General features: G+C 48.6%; 1 protein-coding gene across 1 annotated transcript in view; it reads right to left on the bottom strand.

Moving 5' to 3' along the window:
• The window catches only part of plppr3a (phospholipid phosphatase related 3a), a 389194-nt gene extending 371929 nt beyond the window's left edge, over window positions 1-17265 (bottom strand). The window contains exon 1 of the mRNA XM_086004973.1: window positions 16673-17265. The gene's annotated coding sequence lies outside the window, so the exon portion shown is untranslated. The remainder of the gene's footprint in view (window positions 1-16672) is intronic.
• Window positions 17266-20920: the final 3655 nt, after the last annotated feature.

The raw sequence follows: 20920 nt of genomic DNA, 5'->3' as shown, positions 1-20920 counted from the left end.
GGATGCTTCTCCTCCACTTTGTGCGATCTTGGGCCAGGGATTCCCAGGTGTCAGTGGGGATGTTACACTTTTTCAAGGAGGCTTTGAGGGTGTCCTTGAAGCATTTCCTCTGCCCACCTGGGGCTCTCTTGCCGTGCCGGAGCTCCGAATAGAGCGCTTGTTTTGGGAGTCTCGTATCGGGCATGCGGACAATGTGACCCGTCCATCGGAGCTGATTGAGCGTGGTCAGAGCTTCGATGCTGGGGATGTTGGCCTGAGCAAGAACACTGACGTTGGTGTGCCTATCCTGCCAATGGATTTGCAGGATCTTGCGGAGGCAGCGTTGGTGGTACCTCTCCAGTGCTTTGAGGTGCCTGCTGTACATGGTCCATGTCTCTGAGGCATGCAGCAGGGCGGGTATCACTGCTGCCCTGTAGACCATGAGCTTAGTGCCGGGTTTGAGGTCCTGGTCTTCAAACACTCTCTTCCTCAGGTGACCGAAGGCTGCACTGGCACACTGAAGGCGGTGTTGGACTTCGTCGTTGACGTCTGCCCTTGTTGACAGTAGGCTCCCGGAACAGCACGGCACCCCTAACTCTCACTGCACCCCATTCCCACCTCCTGCTTGATCAGCCTGTCTCCAACCCCACAACTACTCTAACATTTATCTTTCACCTTAACCCTGCCTCCAAATCCTATCACTGGAATTTCAATCTCACCTTCCCTCACCCCTCCCCTTCCATTCTCCAACGGAGCCTTGTTCCTTTCCTTAGGGCTGTCACTGCACTGCAGCACTGTTAAGAGGAGACACTGGACACAGACAAGGCCTGCGTGTGTGTGCGACCAGGAGACTGCTATTTATTTAATGCAAATTACAGTCGAGTGGATGGCAGGTTGCTGGACAATGTGAGACCACTGAGTTGTTCTGAGCAGGTAGAATCATACATCACAGAAGATCGATCCAGTGAGTCCCACTCCCTCCCCCCTCCTTCCCCAGAGCCCTGACAATTTTACCCCTTCAAGCATTTATCCAATTCCCTTTAGAAAGTTACTATTGAATCTGTTTCCACCGCCCTTTCAGGCAGCGCGTTCCAGATCACAGCAACTCGCTGTGTAAAAACGTTTCTCCTCATCTTCCCTCTGGTGCTTTGACTAACAGAATCATAGAATAATATGGCACAGAAGGAGGCCATTCGGCCCATCGAGTCTGCGCCGGCTCTTTCGAAGAGCAATCCAGTTCGTCCTCCACGCACCCCCCCCCCCCGCTCTTTCCCCATATCCCTTCAATTTTTCCTCCTTCAAGTATTTATCCAATTTCCTTTTGAAGGCTACTATTGAATTTGTATCCACCACCCTATCAGGCAGTGCATTCCAAACCCTAACCACTCATTGCTTAAAAATGTTTTTCCTCATGTCGCCTCTGGTTCTTTGCCAATCACCTTAAATCTGTGCCCTCTGGTTATCGATTCTTCAGCCAGTTTCTCTTTATTTACTCTATCTAAACCCTCCGTGATTTTAAACACCTCTAACACATCTCCTCTTAGCCTCAAATAACAACAGAAAATGCTGGAAACACTCAGCAGGTCAGGCAGCATCGAGTAGAGAGAAACGTTTCGGGTCAGGGCCCCTTCGTCACCCCCTCTCGGCCTTCTCTGTTCCAAGGAGAACAACCCCAGCGTCTCCAGTCTATCCACATAACTGCAATCCCTCATCCCTGCAGCCATTCTTGTCAATCTCCTCTGCACCCTCTCCAAAGCCTTCACATCCTTCAAAAACAAAGCCCTTTTTGTTGATAAATAATCCCAGGCAGGAGGATCCAAGATATTCTTAACTCGCCACCAGCTACAGAATACAGGAAACATTCAAAGGAAACTAAAGCAAGACGGGCAGAGCTGTCAGTGTCTGTGGGTGAATGAGAGACTATCAGACAGGTACAGGCAGTTCCGACCAACAACATCCCAGAGAAAATATCCTCTAAAAACCATGGCGATAAAAAAGAAATTGCAAATGCTGAAGATCTGGAATTAAAACCAGGAAACTGCTAGAAATACCCAGCAGGTCGGTCAGTACTTGAGAACAGAACAAGCGGGTTAGTGGTTCAGTTGGGAAAGAAAAAAAGACTTGCATTTCTATAGCACCTTTCATAACCTCAGGATGTTCCAAAGCACTTTGCAGCCAATGAAGTACTTTTTTTTGAAGTGTAGTCACTGTTGCAATGTAGGAAACATGGCAGCCAATTTTCAGACAGCAAGAGCCCATAAACAGCAATGTGATAATGACCAGATAATCTGCTTTTTAGTGATATTGGTTAAGGAATAAATATTGGCCAGGTCACTCCACTGCTCTTCCTCAAAATAGTGCCACAGGATCTTATACATCTATCTGAGAGGGCAGATGGGGCCATGGATTTGACATCTCATCAGAAAGACAACACCTCTGACAGTGCAGCACTCCCTCAGTGTTATCCGAGATTATGTTCTCAAGTCTCAGGCAAGGGACTTGAACACACAACCGCCTGACACAGAGGCAAGAGTGCTACCCACTGAGCCACAGGCTGACACCTGCGAGAGCTTCCAAAGAAGAGAGTTGGAGACTGAAGCTGCTTTTATGTTGGTGCCAGTGGGATCTTTATGTCACCACTTGCTCGCGCACTGGTCCTTCACAGCTGGCAGTAAGCACAGCAGAAAATGGATAGACCTGGACATTGGTGTAAGCAGATCCAGCACCTTCACATCTGGAATGGTCACCGACCACATGAACTCCGCCAATATGGGCACATCCTAGTTGGCACCAATGTAAAATCAGCTTGAGCGATAAGGGAGTCCGTTTGTAGAATGAGAAGGGAAGCAAGACGGGTGAAAGTCAGATAAGAAAGAAAGATTTCCATTTCTATAGCGCCTTTCATTACCTCAGAATGTCCAAAAGAGCTTTGCAACCAATGAAATACTTTTTTTGAAGTATGGTCATTGTTGTAATGTAGGAAATGCGGCGGCCAATTTTTGCACAACAAGCCCCCCACAAACAGCAATGAGATAACTGACCAAATATTCTTTTTAGTGATGTTGGTTGAGGGACAAATGTTGGCCCCAGGACACCGGGGAGAACTCCCCTGCTCTTATAGGTAGGGTAACTGCTATCGCACAGGAGGAGGTTTAACTATGGTAACTGCCTCTCTGTGATAGAACGTAACTCCCTCTTACTAAAAGAAAACAACAGCAAATGCTGATCATCCAAAATAAAAATGGGAAATGCTGGAAATGCACAGCAGGTCCATTAGCAACCCTGAAGAACAAAAGACCATGCATCAGAAGTGATGAACATTCCGATAGCGGACCCACACCTGAAGTATTAGCTTGCAGTTCTTCCAGCATTTTTTCAATGAATTATTATCGGATTGCAATAAGCACTTTACCTACCCACAGGTGAACTGCCTGAGATGTAGCATTCTCTGTTCCATTAATTATCTCTCACTATCTCCGTCCTTCATCCTCTTACCTTCCCTTCTCTCGCTCTCTGTTGTCCCTCTCTAACTCCACCCTCATCTTTGCCTCCCCTCTCTCTACCACATATGTTTTTGTAGGTGGCCCTCATGATCCCATCGCAAACCCCGTGAAATCACACACACCCTCAGGCTCCTCCCCTTGCCATGTAACCGTAGTGACAGAGGGAAGGAAACAGGATAGCAAGTCTTAAAATGTGCCACAAGAGGAAAGAATGGTCAGTGGCACCAGTTGGGATACTTTCAAACCGAATCCCTTCCCTTCTTCTCACATTCACTTGAACACTACCCAGTTGGACCTAGTTTAGCGCAGCGAGGCTGAGCTGAAGAGATTCCACTAATAGCTGCAAGGATAACAATCTTAATGAAAAGCCACTCTGTCAATTGGCAATGCTTGTGAAGCAGCTGACAGTTCAAAGCAAGATTCTGTATCAACCCATCAGCAGTTCAGCTGGGTCCAGATGAACAGGTCCTGATCCACGTGCGGAGAAGGCCAGTTAATTGAGCCACTTCCCATTTATTCAGAATTCAAGTGTTAATGCTTAAACCCACACTCGATTGACGCACGCATTTTTCAATTATTCAATCACAATATACACAGGACTTCGTATCTTCAGATCGCCTGTTTCTCAGTAAGCCTGCAATCGACGATGTTACAATTGATAATTCCCTTTTGTGAGAACCAATTGCAGCACAAGCTGAGTGCAAAGTGCACTCTTACTTACAGCCGACAAGTGCAAGTTATATGTCCATTCTACATCGCAAAATAATTACGGTTGAAGAAAGTCCCACAAACAGCAATGTGCTGATGACCAGATAATCGGTTTTAGTGATGTTGATTGAGGGATAAATATTGGCCCAGGACACCAGGAAGATTGCCCCTGCTCTTCTTCGAAATAGTGCCGTGGGATCTTTTACGTCCACCTGAGAGCAGATGGGGCCTCAGTTTAACGTCTCATCCGAAAGACGGCTCCTCCGACGGAGCAGCACTCCCTCAGTACTGCACTGGAGTGTCAGCCTGGATTATGTGCTCAAGTCTCTGAATTGGGACTTAAACCCACAACCTTCTGACTCAGGCAAGAGTGCTACTGCCGAACCAATTCTTATAATGACTCTTAACTGCAAACAGTGGGGATGCTAGGGGAGGGAGAACGTGTAAGACAGCGTATTTTCAGCTGATTTCAATGCTTTAATCTGTGGGAGATTCACTTTTGTAGCTTAGAATGTCATTTGAACCCTTCAATTCAGTAAATATACTGACTTCAAATTGTAATCACTCCAAAGAATCCATTATTATTCTATATAAAATGCATCTGATCCCCACAATTACACTGCAGTCTTGTATTGTTTTGTATTCATTCTCAGGATGTGGGCATCGCTGGCAAGGCCAGCATTTATTGCCCATCCCTAATTGCCCTTGAGAAGGTGGTGGTGAGCCGCCTTCTTGAACCGCTGCAGTCCGTGTGGTGAAGGTACTCCCACAGTGCTGTTAGGTAGGGAGTTCCAGGATTTTGACCCAGCGACGATGAAGGAATGGCGATATATTTCCAAGTCGGGATGGTGTGTGACTTGGAGGGGAACTTGGAGGTGGTGGTGTTCCCATGGGCCTGCTGCCCTTGTCCTTCTAGGTGGTGGAGATTCACTTCCAGATATCTGTTGTTCTCTATTTTCCAATGCTCAGTTTGGTGCACAGTAATTGCTTAGGGATTGTGTTGTGCTCCATGCTATGGCCATGGTGCTGCTTTCCCTCTTCACTCAGGACACATTGACTTCCCAGAGGCAAAGCAGAAGAAAATGGGTTGGAGACCTGAGCAGTGGCTCAGTTGCTAGGACTCTGAGTCAGAAGATTATGGGTTCAAGTCCCACTCCTCTGACTTGATCACACAATCTAGGCTGACACTTTAGAACAGTACTGAGGGAGTGCTGCACTGTCGGAGGTGCCATCTTTCAGATTGATGTTAAACTGAGGCCCCATTTGTCCTCGCAAGTGGACATAAAAGATCCCATGGCACTACTTTGAAGAAGAGAGGAGTTGTCTTGGCCAATATTTATCCGTCAACTAACATCACTAGAGCAGATTATCCGGTCATTATCACGTTGCGGTTTGTGGGACCTTGCTGTGTGCAAATTGGCTGCCGCGTTTCCTACATTACAACAGTGACTGCACTTCAAAAGTTCTTCATTGGCTGTAAAGCGCTTTGAGACATCCTGAAGTTGTGAGATGCGCTGTATAAATACAAGTTCGTTCTTTGTTAGGCTGGGTACCCATGCCTTTAGAATTGCCCTCAGTCTTCCAGAGATTGATCTAAGGTTAGGCCCATTTGGTGTAAGCATTTAAAGGACTTGCAAATGAGATGGAGTGACACTTCCATACCTCCAGCCTTAATATTCTGGGTCTCTGCTTCACCGAGTCCTAAGCTGAGCAGTAGCCACAATTTGCAGGCCTCAATCCTTGCACCCAGCCCGTCCCCTCCACCTCAGATCAGAGGATCTAAGAAAGCCGGGCAGCATGCTCGTGGAGGGTGAAATTGGGAAGTGCCATCTCTGTTTTTCAAGGCCGACCGGAAGATTGTCAAGGCTGGAGAGCTTCCGGCCGCTGCCCGTGAGCAGGGAGATGGCCTCAAAGCCGATGGCTATTAGCGTTGCCGCAGGATTTCCGCCCAATTTCCAGGCGCAGACCCCGGCCAAGTCGGACTAATTGAAACGACCTGAAGCTGGAGGTACAAGCACTCCGCCTAACCTGCGCCCATGCAGAGAGGGTGGAAGAGAAACTGCCACACAGAAAGGGATGTCACAGGACAAGCTGAGAACCGAGATTGCCTGAGATTCTTTTGCGGGCAAGCTTTCTTGTCAATAAAAATGTCTTTTTTATTTGTGGAGTTTGCGCTGATGAAGGTGAGTGATGTTGCTGCCATGGAAGAGAATTCATCTCAGGCCCCCACTCTCAGCCTCAAGCAGCCTCGAGCCAGCTTACGTGCGGAGCAAAGTTCCCTCCACTGTATCCAGCAATGTACCTCAGCTCGGGCCTCTTCACAAGATCCCACATCAAATCACCCTGCGACCTTTCTGCCTATGTTTGCCAATTTAGTGGCAGCTTTGTGCTCTGGGTCTATGCCCATGGGGACCAAGACTGCCAAAGCTCATTTCACACAGGCAGGGGACACAAACATATCAATTGTCTTGGTTAGATTTGATCCCTGATTTTAGAAGCGAGGACTCGGTCTATAACCCACTGCACCAGCCCTAAACGGCGCTTTAACCTGTGAAAGACTGCAGAAAAATGGAACTAAGAAGTTTGATTGGCAGATTTGAGGATCGAGCAATGCCAGAGGGAATAGATTGCAAAGTGAACATCTTCACCGTAACACTAACAAGGACCCCCATCTTGTGCAATTTATTTTTTAAATCTTGCAATATAACAAGCTTTGTACTTTGATCAGCTTGAATAAACAGAAGGCTGTGCATGAATAATGGTCTTGCAATCAGCATATAAGAGAGAAAGAGAGATAGAAAACATGCATTTATATAGTGCCTTTCACAATCTCAGGATGTCCCAAAGCACTTTACAGCCAATGAAGTACTTTTTTGAAGTGGAGTCACTGTTGTAATGTAGGAAATGCGGCAGCTAATTTGCCAACAGCAAACTCCCACAAACAGCAATGAGATAGACCAGATCATCTGTTTTAGTGATGTTGGTTGAGACATAAATATTGGCCCCAGAACACTGGGGAGAACTTCCCTGCTCTTCTTCAAATAGTATCATGAGGTCCTTTACGTCCACCCGAGAGGGCAGATGGGGCATCGGTCTAACGTCTCACCTGAAAGTCTGACAGTGCAGCACTCCCTCTGTACCGCATTGACATTTCAGCCTAGATTATGTGCTCGTGTCTGGCGTGGGGCTTAGAACCCACAACCTTCTGACTCAGGCAAAGAGTGTTACCATTGAGCCATACTTATCCAGAGAAAGTGAGAGAGGGAGAACCGAAACCATAAGAGGGATTCGAAAGCCTCATTCACAATCCCAATGATCTGGGTACAGTCACTATCTTTCCCTTAAGGCAGAGTAGGGAGTGTGATTACTATATGACTGATGGGCCACACAGAGCAGGTACTACAATCAATGTCATGGTATATCACAGAACCTTACAGAAGGATCTACTATAATCACTGACTGATTATACTCAGATTATGTTCTCTAAAAATAAAAACTTTTATTTTTAATGGTGAACCCCATATTTCTGAGACCCCGTGAGCCTTGATGAAGCTGAGTACGAGCACATTCATTCCTGAGTCACAGCTACAGATTTAAAAGAAAGACTTGCATTTCTGTAGCGCCTTTAACAGCTCAGGACATCCCAAAGCGATTTACAGCCAATGAAGTACTTTTGAAGTGCGGTCACTATTGTGATAAACATAGAAACATAGAAGATAGGAGGAGGAGTAGGCCATTCGGCCCCTCGAGCCTGCTCCGCCATTCAATGCGATCATGGCTGATCATCCAAATTCAGTACCCTGTCCCTGCCTTCTCCCCATATCCCTTGATCCCTTTAACCTTAAGAAATATATCCAACGACCATCGGGAACATCCTTCCTGCATCTAGCCTGTCTAGTCCTGTTAGAATTTTATAAGTTTCAATGAGATCCCCTCTCATTCTTCTAAACTCCAAAAGACCCTAAAACTTGACCTAACCAAAGAAAATTGGGTACTTACCCGATACATCGAACAGCGCGACTAACCGCATCAGTGGAAAAACCCAAACTGAAGACCCAACGCAGGTGCAGTCTTCTACCACGTCCGGGGTACGGCAGGCCCCAGCCGCCATAACTAAGGAGAGCTCCGAAATCGCGAACCTCTACAATCTGTCAAGAAAGTCAATTGGTGAGCATTTCCTGGTCCTCTGGATTTCAACCTAGTGAGGATAGTGGGGTTGGGAGGGTAAGGGATTTTGTCTACTGTAATTCTCCCTCACTTATTCCGAGTGTTCCCCACCCTTTTAGAGTATAAGTTTTATTGTATTGTATATTTCCTGTCTCAAAATAAAGATCTTGATTCTTTTGACCAACCCAGGTGTCTGTTGCAAGTTCATTACAACCCCCAAATAGAAACATAGACACATAGAAGATAGGAGCAGGAGTAGGCCATTCGGCCCCACGAGCCTGCTCCGCCATTCAACGTGATCATGGCTGATCATCCAAATTCAGTACCCGGTCCCTGCTTTCTCCCCATACACCTTGATCCCTTTAGCCTTAAGAAATATATCCAACTTGTTCTTGAATATATTTAACAAATTGGCCTCTACTGCCTTCTGTGGTAGAGAATTCCACAGGTTCACCACTCTCTGGGTGAAGAAATTCCTCCACATTTCTGTCCTAAATGGCATAACCTTTATCCTTAGACTGTAACCCCTGGTTCTGGACTCCCTGACCATTGGGAACATCCTTTCTGCATCTAGTCTGTCCAATCCTGTCAGAATTTTATAAGTTTCAATGAGATCCCCTCTCATTTGTCAGGGCGAGGCTGGTTCTGGACCCAAGTGCAGACAGACGAGGCGAGAAGCAGGTATGCAGTCTTAAATAAAAGTACTTTACTAGAATCACACAGGTAAACAGTTACAAACATAGGAGCTCAAGACAAGCTACCACTAGGCAAATGGCTTGTCAAGGCTGAGCACAGAGGGAAGAAACCACAGAACTTAAATACAAGCAAAAACAGGTGAAACCAATAAACCTGATAAAAGGCAGTTAAGTAATAAACACAGGAGAAACTAGTAACAATTAGCAAAGGGAAAAAAACAAGTGAAGGTGCCATCTAGGGGTTACTGAGGGAACTAACCAGCACCCTCACAGGACCCCCTCCCCTAGGAACGGCTCCTGACATTCCTCCTGGATGATCAGGGTGGCGACGGCGAAAATCCCTGATGAGTTCAGAATCCAAAATATCCCGGGCCGGAACCCAGGAACGCTCTTCAGGACCATAACCCTCCCAGTCGACCAGGTATTGAATGCTCCTCCTAACCCGGCGACTATCAAGGAGGCGACGGACAGTGTAGGCTTGCTGACCGTCAATCATGCGGGGCGGGGGGGGGAGGTCTGGAAGCAGGGACCAAGGGACTGGTAAGTACCGGCTTGAGGTGAGAGACGTGGAACGTGGGATGTATCTTCATCGACCGAGGAAGGAGGAGCCGGTAGACCACAGCGTTTACGTTTTCCAAAATCCTAAAAGGTCCGACGAACTGGGGAGCCAACTTGCGGGACTCCACATGGAGCGAAAGATTCCGGGTAGACAGCCAGACCTTCTGTCCGGTCCGGAACCGAGGAGCTGGGCGGCGGTGTCAGTCAGCCTGCATTTTCTGCTGAGAAGAAGCGAGCTGCAAGGCAGATCGGACCCTCCTCCAGGTACGGCGGCAGCGTTGGATGAACCCCTGGGCAGCTGGGACTCCTACCACCCTCCCCTGTTCAGGGAAGAGTGGCGGTTGGAAGCCATATTGACATTCGAAAGGTGAGAGGCCAGTGGAGGAGCTCTGACGGGTATTGTGCGCGTACGCCGCCCAGACCAGATACTTGCTCTAGGTGGAAGGATTGGAGGACACAAAGCTCCTTAGCACCCTCTCCAGATCTTGGTTGGTTCTCTCAGTCTGGCCGTTAGACTGTGGGTGGAACCCAGAGGAGAGACTGACGGAAGCGCCCAGGAGGGAACAAAAAGCCTTCCAGAACCTGAATGAGAACTGGGGACCATGGTCAGAGATGACATCCAGGGGCAAGCCATGAAGGCGGAAGACATGCTGGACAACCAGCTGGGCAGTCTCTCTGGCAGAGGGAAGCTTGACAAGAGGGTTGAAGTGAGCAGCCTTGGAAAAGCGATCGACCACAACTAGGATGGTAGTGAATCCCTCAGATGGAGGTAGCCCGGTGATGAAATCCAGGGCGATATGAGACCAGGGACAGCTGGGGATGGGCAAGGGATGCAGGAGACCAAGCGGAGGTTGTTGGGATGTCTTGTTCTGGGCACAGACGGGACAAGCGGAGAAAAAGGCCCGGGTGTCGGCTTCAATAGAGGGCCACCAGAACCTCCTCTTAAGGAACTCGAGAGTCCGACGGATCCCAGGATGACCAGTCAATCGAGAAGAGGGCCCCCATTGAAGGACCTGGGCGCGCACCTGACTGGGAACATAAAGGCTATGAGGAGGGCCTCCTCCAGGGTCAGCCTCCTGACGTTGGGCCCCTCGCACCACAGTCTCAATCTCCCATGCGACGGGAGCAACGATGCAGGAACTGGGGATGATAGGTTCCGGGTCCGATCCTTTTCCGAGGGGTCAAACTGGTGAGAAAGGGCATCCGGTTTGAGGTTCTTAGACCCTGGGCGGTAAGACAGGAGAAAGTTAAACCGGTTAAAGAAGAGAGCCCACCTGGCCTGCCGAGGGTTGAGGCGCTTGACGTCCTGGATATATGTCAGATTTTTATGGTCGGTCCAGACGACAAAAGGATGCTCTGCTCCCTCCAACCAGTGTCTCCACTCCTCCAAGGCCAACTTAACTGCCAAGAGCTCCCTGTTGCCGACATCGTAGTTACTCTCTGCTGGCTTCAGGCGACAGGAAAAGAAGGCACAGGGATGTAGCTTTTGGTCCTTAGGGGGGCGCTGGGACAGGACAGCCCCGACTCCAATATCCAAGGCATCCACCTCTACGATAAAGGGCAGGGTGGGGTCAAGGTGTACCAGAATGGGAGCAGAGGTGAAGCATTGTTTGAGCTCCTGGAAGGCCCGTTCCGCTTCAGAAGACCAACTGAACCGTAAAGACGAGCCCTTGGTCAATGCGGAGAGGGAGGCGGCAAGGGAGCTGAAGTTGTGGATGAAGCATCTGTAAAAGTTGGCGAATCCCAGGAACCACTGAACCTGCTTAACCGATGTGGGACGCGGCCAGTTCAAGACGGCTTGAACCTTGCTAGGATCCATCTGGACGCTTCCACAGGAGATGACGTAGACCAGGAAGGTGACATTAGAGACGTGGAATTCACATTTCTTGGATTTGACAAAGAGACGGTTCTCCAAGAGCCTCTGCAGCACCCGTCTGACGTGTTGGACATGCTGCTGGGGGGACTTTGAGAAGATGAGAATGTCATCCAAATAAACAAACATGAACTGGTTCAGCGGGTCCCGGAGCACGCCATTGACCAGAGCTTGGAAGACAGCAGGAGTGTTAGTGAGACCAAAGGGCATGACAAGGTATTCCCAGTGACCGCTAGGGGTGATAAAGGCAGTCTTCCATTCATCCCCCTCCCTAATGCGGACCAGGTTGTACGCGTTGCGGGGGTCAAGTTTGGAGAAGATGGTAGCTCCCTGCAGCTGCTCAAATGCTGAAGACATCAAAGGGAGAGGATAGCGGTTCTTAATGGTAATTTTGTTAAGCCCCCGATAGTCTATGCAAGGCCTGAGACCACCATCCTTCTTCTTTACAAAAAAGAAGCCAGCACCCGCTGGGGAGGTGGAAGGGTGAATGAAACCTGTAGCGAGGGCTTCCTTGATGTATTCTTCCATGGAAACATTCTCAGGGCCAGAGAGAGAGTAGAGCCGACCCCGAGGGGGGCTAGTGCCAGGCAGGAGATCAATGGCACAGTCGTAGGACTGGTGTGGGGGGAGTGTAGTGGACCGCCTCTTACTAAACGCAGCATGGAGGTCCGAATATTCAGGGGGCACATGAGCAAGGTCCAACTGATCAGCTGGCTTGGGAGAGGAAGGACGGGGCAGACTAGGGAAGACCTTAAGACAGTTGACTAGACATGAAGGACCCCACTCCAGCACAATCCCGGTAGTCCAGTCAATGTGAGGGTTGTGAAGAGAGAGCCACGGATGTCCAAGAATGAGAGGGAGCTCAGGTGAATCGATAAGGTGAAACTGCAGCAACTCTTGATGTCTCTCCCCTACTTGGACATGTAATACTCCGGTGATATGATGAATACGCCCAGAACCAAGGGGCCTGCCGTCGAGGGCGGTGACTTGTAAAGGCTTGTCAAGGCGGGAGAAAGGAATTTTCAGGCTGCGCACAAGGGTGGCATCGATAAAACAGCCAGCGGCCCCGGTGTCAACAAACGCCTGGAGGTTGTACTGTTGTCCCCCCCAAGAGAGACGAGCGGGAAGCAGGGTTTGGAAGACAGAAGGGGTAGGAGAAGGGATTTGATCTGTCAGTATTTTCCCAATCCTCCTGGCTTTTTCCTGAAGCTCAGGGCATGTGGCTCTGAGATGGCTAGACAGGCCACAGTAAAGACAACGCCCCTCTCTCAATCTCCTCTGTCTCTCAAACTGGGAGAGCCGAGTTCTGCCGAGTTGCATAGGTTCCTCTTCGGTGCTAACAGGTGGACTCGAGGACTTGGAAACTCTTGGTCAGATTCGAAACACCGGAAGATCTCACCTCTGTGGAAGTAGTGAATCTCCTCTCTCTACCATGCTCCCGGAGGCGGTTATCCACTCTGATAGCAAGGGAGATGAGCATGTCAAGGTCCTCCGGAACCTCTCTGCACACCAGTTCATCTTTGATAGATTCGGAAAGGCCATGAAGAAACGTGGAGAGAAGGGCCTCGGTGTTCCAGCGGCTTTCCGCAGCGAGTGTGCGGAACTCAATGGCGAAGTCGGCTATGTTGCAGTTGCCCTGGTGGAGATTCAAAAGTCTCTTAGCTGCCTCCCGTCCACTCACAGGATGGTCAAAGACTTTGCTCATCTCTTCGGCAAAAAGGAGAATGTCCGAGCAGACGAAAGATTGCTGCTCCCACATAGCCCAGGCGAGAGCTTTTCCCGAGAGTAGTGATATGATGAATGCTAACTTAGAGCGGGGTGATAGGAACATGGAGGGTTGGAGTTCAAAAACTAGGAAGCACTGGGTCAAGAAGCTGCGACACTTGCCCGGATGACCGTCATAGCGCTCTGGCGCGGGTAAGTGAGGCTCTCGGTGAGTCTGGAGGTCGGCGACCGGTGGGGTAGTACCCAAAGGAACTGACTGAGGAGGAACATCCTGAGCAGAAGCCATAGCGGCTGGGTGTTGAATGGTCTGAGTCCACGTATTTACCTTGTCCGAAATGCTTTGGAGAAGTTGCTCAAGGCGGCCGAGGAAAGCACCTTGATGGGAGAATAGAATGAAATTCCTCCATCACTGCTGGGTCCATACTGGCTCAGTCTTGCTGTCAGGGCGAGGCTGGTTCTGGACCCAAGTGCAGACAGACGAGGTGAGAAGCAGGTATGCAGTCTTAAATAAAAGCACTTTACTAGAATCACACAGGTAAACAGTTACAAACATCAGAGCTCAAGACAAGCTACCACTCGGCAAACGGCTTGTCAAGACTGAGCACAGAGGGAAGAAACCACAGAACTTAAATACAAGCAAAAACAGGTGAATCCAATAAACCTGATAAAAGGCATTTAAGTAATAAACACAGGAGAAACTAGTAACAATTAGCAAAGGGAACAAAACAAGTGAAGGTGCCATCTAGGGGTTACTGAGGGAACTAACCGGCACCCTCACATCATTCTTCTAAGCTCCAGTACAAGCCCAATCGACCCAATCTCTCCTCATACGTGATTCCTGCCATCCCAGGTATCAGCCTGGTGAATCTTCGCTGAACTCCTTCCATGGCAAGAACATCCTTCCTCAGATAAGGTGACCAAAACTGCACACAATACTCAAGATGTGGTCTCACCAAGGCCCTGTACAACTGCAGCAAGACATCCTTGTTCCTGTGCTCAAACCCTCTCGCTACGAAGGCCAACATACCATTTGCCTTCTTAACCGTCTGCTGCACCTGCATGCTTACCTTCAGCAACTGGTGCACAAGGACACCCAGGTCTCGTTGCACTTCCCCTTTTCCCAATCTATTGCCATTCAGATAATAATTTGCCTTCCTGTTTTTGCCACCAAAGTGATGAAGTAATCCAGCCCTCCCTCCCCATCTCACGTCCTCTAGTGTTTGCACAGGCACGGGACAGGCCATTCTTTGCACACATGTGGGCTAACGTTACCCACCCATGTTCATATGGCTAACTTAAACACTGTGAAGATGGCCCAGCTGCATTTCATATTGGCTCAGTTTGGCAGCACGCTCACCTCTGACTTGGATGGTAGTCAGTTCAAGTCTCACTCCAGGGGCTTGAGCACACTAACCTAGGCTGATGCCCCAATCGAGTGCTGAGGGAGTGAAGGAAAGAACTTGTATTTATACAGCGCCTTTCACAACCACAGTACATCCCAAACTCTTTACAGCCAATGAAGTGGAGTCACTGTTGTAATGTAAGAAATGCGGCAGCCAAATTGCACACAGCAAGATCCCACAAACCGCAATAAGATAATGGGGGAGAAATTCGGTTGCTTTGCCACTCCCGTTAGCGTGGGGGGGGGCGGTAACGGGGCGCTAAGGGGTTAGCGACTGGGCGCGGCAAATTCAACGACGCCTGCAAACTTCCCTGCCGGTACCGCCTCGCAGATCGTGACATCATAAAGTGTGCAGTGCCCTGTTACCGCCCCAGATGTGAAACTGCCTCCCGCCCCCTGCTGTATCGCCAGGTGTCAGCAACGGCAGGAAGAGGAGGTGATGTCACCTGGGCGGGCTGCTTGTGGAGCGCTAATTAAAGGCAGTGGTTTTCAGGTGGGCCAAACTTTATTCTTTGCACCAGTCTGGTGCCTGCTGAAAGTTTTCGATGCATTGTTGCTGTGGGATGTCCAAGCCCTGCACTCTCTGAGAGTGTTTGGGGCTGCAATGGCAGTCGAGCAGGTCACCTGGCAAAACAGAACTGAGCAGAAGCATGTTGTGCACCATCATTGGCCCTTCCCTTTAAGCGAGGGAAGCAGCCTCCGATGCCGCTATCTTTTCACTCCACATTGTTCGGTGCTCTGCCGCTACCAGCCTGCTCTTGCACTTTAGCGCCCTAAGAGAAGTGGTTAGCATTTGATTAAATGTTCCACTTCCTTCTTGGAGTGCTAAAGCTCAATTTCCCAGGACCAGAAAATGATTATCGCTTGGCGATACTTCTCCGAGATTTCAAAAATTATCGCCCCAAGCGGGGCCGCTATGGAATTTCTAGCCCAGTGACCCGACAAGACAATCTGTTTTAGTTGTGCTGACTGAGGGATCAATATTGGCTTAGGACAGCAGGGAGAGTTCCCCCACTCCTCTTCAAATAGTGACATGGTTCCTGAGAGGACAGACGGGGCCTCAGTTTAACGTCTCATCCAAAAGATGGCACCTCTGACAATGCAGCACGCCCTCAGTACTACACTGGAGCATCAGCCTGGAGTGGGACTCGCACCCACGACCTTCTGACTCAGAGGTGAGAGTGCTACCCACTGAGCCATGGCTGACACCTTGCTACACTATCAGAGGTGCCTTCCTTCAGATTAGAGTTACGCTCAGGTCCCAGCTGCTGTTTCAGGTGGATGGGAAAGGTCCCATGCAACTATTCAAAAAAGGGGGAGGAGGTGAGGGTGTCCTGTACAGCATCCTGTCCCTGCCGAACCAACACCACCAAAAACAGCACATTAACCAGTCATTCATCCCATTGCTGTCTGGGGTGTAAAAATAACAACAGTTATGCACTTCAAACAGACACTACACACATACACACACATACACAGATATACAATTACATGTACATATATATACACACACAGATGCTCACATACATACATATATTATATATATAAATACACACACACACACATGTCATTGTGATGTGAAAGACACAATGAGATGCCATATAAAGACACATTTTTCCTTTTCTCCCGGTATCGGAGTGAGATATGGGCATGTGCCCATCCTGGGGCTGGAGGGCAGCGGTTGAATGGAAACGCAGTCCGCATGGTGATTTGTAAACCGGGACACAATCATCACCAAAATTACTTAAAAAAATATATAGTCAAGTTAGACAGCACATGGCATAAATTAGAAAGGGCGGCAGGCAGACTTGGCTGGGAAGCAGGCAGACACAGAGGGGCATGGGATGCAGCACCGCGCTCCCAACTCCTTGGCCATTTATTAACAGGAGTCCCTCACTTTGGTGTTGAATTAATTTTCTGTTAACAAAGAATCGAGGGGCCATCCTTTACAACATCAATACAAAGAGACTCCAATCAAAGCCCCTACCCCGTCACCTTCCTTCTCATTGAATCAGATTTTGATGGACACGATCCAAAGGTTGATTTTGAAAAAGCTGCTCACCTTTTGTTAGATGAGGAGATGCAGGAGCTTGCTTCTCTGCAGCGTCTTTCAGAGCGAGCGAGAAAGAGGGGAGGGGAGGGGGGAATCCAGACAGATGTTGGGAGGAATATACAGCAGGAAAGGGGGCAGTTCTCATCCCCGTGCCTCGCCAGGAATGCTCCGGGATCCCCTCGCCATCTCCAAACCGGTCCACCGCACTTGGGACTATGTCAACCAGCAGAGGAGGTCACCGTCTCCTCCCGGTCCTCTTACTGGCGAAGAAGCCAGGACGGATGCCTCTGGCTCATAACACAAAGCAGGCGGGTGGTCGCTGGTCGCTGAGCTTGTTACCATAGAGAAATCTCAGGGCTGGGGAGAGAGGTGCAGTCAAACAAAGAAAGAGGCAGAGAGAGAGAGAGAAGCTTCCATCACATCCAACAGGAGGTAATGAGAGAGGCGACCAGCCGGTGGGGGCAGTCTGTCAACACATGGGGGACTCACCAGCTGCGAGTCCCCAGCACTGGCCCGCACTCACCGTGCAAGCCGGAGGGCATCACAGGGCAGCCTCGCATCCCAGTCCTGAGCGGGGCGCAGCGCTCGCCGGCAGCAGCCTGTCGAGGTTCTGTACATTGCCTGGGTGCCTCACTCCACTCCGAGCCGTGCACTGATGAGATCACTTTAACCGCTTCACTGCTGCACGGGTGTCAGCGGGCGGCTGAGTCCATTCTTTCTCTTTCAGGGCAGGCAGTCGCCATTCAAAGAAGCCCTTTAAAATTAAATAGTCTTTAAACACACGCAAATTTCCAGGTACACTGATATATGTGTGTTTGTGTGCGTGCATATGTGTGTATATATGTATATGTATACATATGCGCACACACACACACACACATATATATATACAGTAATATATGTGTGTGTATATGTATATAAAAGAAAAACATAACTTTTTTTATTTGTTCCTGGGATCAGGGCATCGCTGGCAAGGCCAGCATTTATTGCCCATCCCTATTTGCCCTCGAGAAGGTGGTGGTGAGCCGCCTTCTTGAACCGCTGCAGCCCGTGTGATGAAGGTACTCCCACAGTGCTGTTCGGGAGGGGGTTCCAGGATTTTGACCTAGTGATGATGAAGGAACTGCCGATATATTTCCAAGTCAGGATGGTGTAGGTTGCGGGTTTGAGAGGTGCTGTCAAAGAAGCCTTGGCATCTTGTAGATGGCACACACTGCAGCCATGGTACGCCGGTGGTGGAGGGAGTGAATGTTTAAGGTGGTGGATGGGGTTCCAATCAAGCGGGCTGCTTTGTCCTGGATGGTGTTCAGTTTCTTGAGTGTTGTTGAAGCTACACTCATCCAGGCAAGTGGAGAGTATTCCAACACACTCCTGACTTGTGCCTTGTAAATGGTGGAAAGGCTTTGGGGAGTCAGGAGGTGAGACACTCGCCGCAGAGTACCTAGCCTCTGACTTGCTCTTGTAGCCACAGTATTTATGTGGCTGGTCCAGTTCAGTTTCTGGCATTTATATAGTACCTTTCATGACCTCAGGGTGCCTCAAAGCACATTACAGCCAATGAAGTATTTTTGAAGTGTAGTCACTGTTGGAATGTAGGAAATGCAAAAAATAAAATAATCAGTAAGACAAAACTAAGTTGCCCTTCCTGAGTTAGTTATGAACATGCCCTAGGCATGGCATTTCCGCTAGGGGCGCAATCGGCAAAATGCGCCCAGAATGAGCCGGACACTGCGCCGGTTTTGCTGAGGTGAAGTTACGCTGAAGTTTCTTAGCATAAGCCTGAACGTAAAGTCTCCCATGAATCAGCGCTATCAAGCAGCAGGGTCAATCAGAATCAATTGGGGACAGGAGCAGGTATCACAGAGGAGTGGGATTGTCAGGGAATTAGCCAGTCTTCAACTGACTGATTTAATGATCTTGGTCTTACTTTTTAATTGGCTTCAATTGACCGCTTTGATCTGCCCTCGGCACATGAGACCTGTGACCAGCCGTCGACTGAAGCCACAAGGTGTGTCTGACTCTGCTGTAATTGACTGACCTTAGACTGAATTTAAACTGAAGTTGAAGTAACTGCAAGCATCAGGAGAAACACAATAGGGTCAGGCTTCAATTGACTGCTGGTCGCGGTAGTTACAGGTGATTAATACTGGAATCATGTGACAGCACCCGGGTCTCTGGGCGCAATGTGATGTTCACCCCCGAACGGGCGCAAACTCGCCATTTCGACCTGGGTTTTGTGGGCGGGGTCTGCTTTGGGCAAATTGACTTTTCAACCAGCGTAAAAATCGTGGAGACTCGAACATAAAAAGGGTTTATGGGCGTAAGGTTTAAAATGATGCGGTCTTTTGCGCTATTTCATTTCAATCGGTCCAGATTCCGCTGTTATCTGGGCGAGAATTATTCAGAAACTTGTCCCCTAGGTTTTTACTCCAACCCGTTCTGTTAGTTTTTCTCTGGTGTCAAGAGGTTAATCTTAAACCTGTTGTTTGTAACTCTAGGCATTCCCATGAGATATCACTCAGTGCGATCAACTCCTATCTCTCTTGCAGGGACTAATGACCAAAATTAAGCAGATCCCACTGAATCATACAGTGATACAGCACAGAAGGTGGCCATTCGGTCCACCATGGCTGTGCCATCTTCTTGAAAGAGCTTTCCAATTTGTCCCACTCCCCTGCAATTTTTCCCCTTCAAGTATTTATCCAGTTTAATTTTGAAAGTTATTATTGACTCTGCTCCCACCATCCTTCCCAGCAGTGCATTCCAGATCATAACCACTCGCTGTGTAAAAAACATTCTCCTCATCTCGCTGTTAAAATGCAGCAACTTTTATGTTGTTGCCATTGGTCTGTGCTCAAATCCAATTGATATGCAATCTGCTCTTAATTGAATTTCACTTCATTCACATTATTTGATAATTCAATGGTTGCAGTGTTACTTACATAGCTTAATTTAAATGATTTGGATAATTCAATTTTATTTTAGTTCAAGCCACAATTTTGAATTATCAGGCATAAACTGTTATATTCATGAAGTATCGTGTCCAGGGTGCAATGTGTGGCAGATTGGAATAGCGAGTGAGTTGCCCTTAGATATTGTCTCGAATACAGGAAAACATTTCAAGGAGCATCAGAGCAGAGGAATTGAGTCTTTGAGAGAGGGTTACTGGAGGGGACCGAAAGCTTGGTCGGAGAGATGGGTTTTAAGAAGGTTTTTTAAGGCATGAGGGAGGTGGAGAGGTTTGGGGAGGGATATTGAAGAGAGAAGGGACAAGATGGCAGGAGACTACGTCACCAATGGGGGAGTGGAGGGAAGAGGTCATGTACAGGCTGCCAGAGGCAGGGAGCTAGAGGGTACAGGAGGTTGGAGAAGTGGAGAGAGGAAGCTCTGGAAGGACTTGTAAATGAGGAGTGATCTTTTAAATTCAATGGGAGAAATATTCGGTATCGCCCATTTGGGGCGCTAATAACGGCCAGGTGCAAAGTTTAGCGCCCGGCACTAATTATCACCTCCGACTGCAAAATTTGCCTCTATCGTCCCCTGGAGGTGATTTGAGCGCTGTAGGGGTTCGCAAAATTCCCCTATTTTCCCTGAAGATCGGGAAATATTGGTCCACATTGTGGACGAAGAATTACGTGATTTGAATTGCCTCTGAGTTGGACAGAGTTTTAAAACATGCCCAGAACCGCAAAAGGCTGTGTTGCAGCACGTGGACAACACCAGAATCGAGGAGCTCTGTGGAAAAATTCGCACACTTTAAGACAGTACATTTTAATAAAATTGTTCCCTGGAGTTTGGTAATTGTAAAAAGGGTTTAAAAAATGGCCGTCAGAAAGCATGGCCAAAAGACAAAGCAGCTCGCAGCTCATGGAGTATGTTTGTGGAAAAGTGGGAGGATCAAATACAGTGGCAGTCAAAGACCTGCCAATCAAAGGGAGTTTCCCTCTCAGAAGCAATTGATGTTGTTTATTGACATAAGGGATTACAACCACTTGAGACTAAACCGCAGAATAATCAGCTTCTGTTTACACAGTAGTTTCAACCCATTCAAACCCCCTACACACACACAATGAGGCACATTGAAACTGTGGAAAGGACTTTTGATATGCAACAGTTTAGGAATGACTGGTTTTTGAATCACCCAATTCTGAACAATAGGGCAGTTGGATTCCCTTTTGTTTTAGCCCAGGTGAACTCCGGATGTGGGCGGGTACACTTCGGCCCCAGAGTGCAGACACATTAAATCACCCCAACCAC

Source organism: Somniosus microcephalus, chromosome 13 (genome assembly GCF_052327205.1).
Source record: "Somniosus microcephalus isolate GS21.2 chromosome 13, FLI_Smic_1.0, whole genome shotgun sequence".
In the NCBI taxonomy this organism is placed as follows: Eukaryota; Metazoa; Chordata; class Chondrichthyes; order Squaliformes; family Somniosidae; genus Somniosus; species Somniosus microcephalus.
The sequence above is the reverse complement of the archived record's forward strand: the minus strand, read 5'-3'. Positions and strand labels throughout refer to the sequence as shown.